Raw genomic sequence first — 2212 nt, forward strand, 5'->3', positions numbered from 1 at the left:
TTCAGCTTGTGACATAATTGGTACCTTGTTAGGATTTGCATGAAGACATGCCCATTGCCCACGTTATGATGTTCCATGCCTCCCCTATTTCTCTCCATCTTATTTGTCGACATCAGACATGCCATATGTCTGTGTCTTTCCCCACCTCTGATAACCCACAAGGGCAGAGATTTCTTGCGATTAAGGGTGTGGGGGTCTGTATGGTTCAGTCTCGAATACCCTGAGCCTAGAACAGTCTCTGACACATAGTAAGTGCTCAACAAATATTTGACTAAACAAAGATGCAGTTTTAAATTAGAATTAACAATATTATATTTTTATTTATATGGGGGAAGAAGACCTGTTAACTTTTCACTTTGTATTAGTTCATTTCCTGCATAGCTAAATATGCAGTTTATAGATTCATCCACATCTTTCCTTTGCCGTATCGGCACTAACATAGCTAGATACTTTCCAGTACGCCATGCTGGGCTCTCACAGGTGCTCACTGTTGGGTGTCCAGGTGTTGCCTGGAAACACAAAATCAGACCCTGACCTGCTCGTGATTAAATGAGGAATCCTAGTCCTCAAATGCTATCAAATGTAAGTGCTCAATAGACAAAGAGACGGACTTTTGTTTTCCCCGACTTTGGTATTTTGAATGCCATATTATTGCATGACATTTTCTCAAGCTGTATCCTGTTTTGTAGTGTTTTGAAAACTAGAGAGAACACTCACAAAATAGGCCTTGAACTTAGGGAAATGTATGATAGTGTATAGTTTCTGGAAGCTGGTTTTAATCCATCCCCCCTCTTTGCAGTGATATTTTTAGCATGCCTCTCTGAAATTACTTATGTCATTGACAAATTTCGAGTATAATACTCTACTGCTTTCATCTTTAAAGAAACACAGATTTTTTTTTTTTTTAGTAATTAACAGCCAAGCTGTATAGAGAAGACTTTTTCCTCTGAACCATATCCAAGTCTGACAGTGCAATGAACCTTTATTTTTCCTTCTAACTTAAAAGGGCGGGGGGCGTTGAGGGAAGAAGGAGTGAGACTTTTATTCATCCTCTCTCTGCTTTATAAATCCTTTCATTCCTGGGGACTAAAACATGGGTACAGCTGCTTTGATTACTATTTTTCTGTGTGACCTTGATTTGAATACATCCCTTTATCTCACTGAGCATCAATTTTCATCTGCAACATGACCATACTCATCTGTGAATTTCTGTGACAGAGTAACACAGTATTGCTAGTAATACAGGCATTAAAAACCAAATAATGGATCAGCTGTTGAAGACACCCAAGTGACCTTGGGCAGGTGGGAATCTACTTGGTAATTTCATTATGCCTTTTATAAGAACACGTTTATGCATTTTCTTTTTAGTCTGATCTTAAAAGCCATCTTCTAGATGTGGTGTTTTAAGTTAATGGACAAAATGTTCAAGAGGGGAAAATTTATTCAAGAATGTCTCCATATGTAATCATTTAGGTAGGTATGAAAGAAAGATAAGTAGCTTCATAAACATGTCTTATAAAAGGTACATCTTACCCCCTATCTGGGAGAAGATGGGATTGGTTATGGCCCAGGATGGGTGAAAGATGTTGATAAATGCCATGTCTACTTGCCCAGAAGACTTTCAGTCAATCCTAAATTTCTGCAAAGATTTACCCATGTACGGCTATCGTTTAGAGGCTACTCCAGTCCACTCACAAATAGGGTCGGTGCTCTGGTCCACTTGAGGGGGAGCATGGATAAGACAGCCAATGGGCTTGTCCAAGCAACATACCAAGATTCAGACAGACCCTGTCCCTTGGGTAGAATGAGGGGGTCTATGATGAATAGTTCTCTAATTGTGACTAAGCCACTAATGGAAACATTAAATTATTTTAGCCATTTTATTTATTTAAGGAAGATCCTGCAGGTATTTTCTCAAAGGCTGACTCACCCCTAAAACAGCTTCCATATCACCTAATACAGTAGCCCCTAAGTGGTTCTACACTGATATGTTCTAGAGCACAGTGTCCCTATAGTATGTGAAAGGACACCTCGAGAACTTCCAGAAGACACATTCTCTGGGCTTAGTTTCTATACCTTTTTAGCTTATCAACAGTCTTCTCCTGAGTACCACGGTTTGAACTTTTTCAAACTGCTTTTGTGGTTAAGGTGTCAGTACAGAGCCAACGTCCAGTAGTTGCCTCTTGACCTCCATTGTTCATAATGTATGCAT

This window comes from Pteropus vampyrus, unplaced genomic scaffold, assembly GCF_000151845.1.
Source record: "Pteropus vampyrus isolate Shadow unplaced genomic scaffold, Pvam_2.0 Scaffold78, whole genome shotgun sequence".
NCBI classification, from domain to species: Eukaryota; Metazoa; Chordata; class Mammalia; order Chiroptera; family Pteropodidae; genus Pteropus; species Pteropus vampyrus.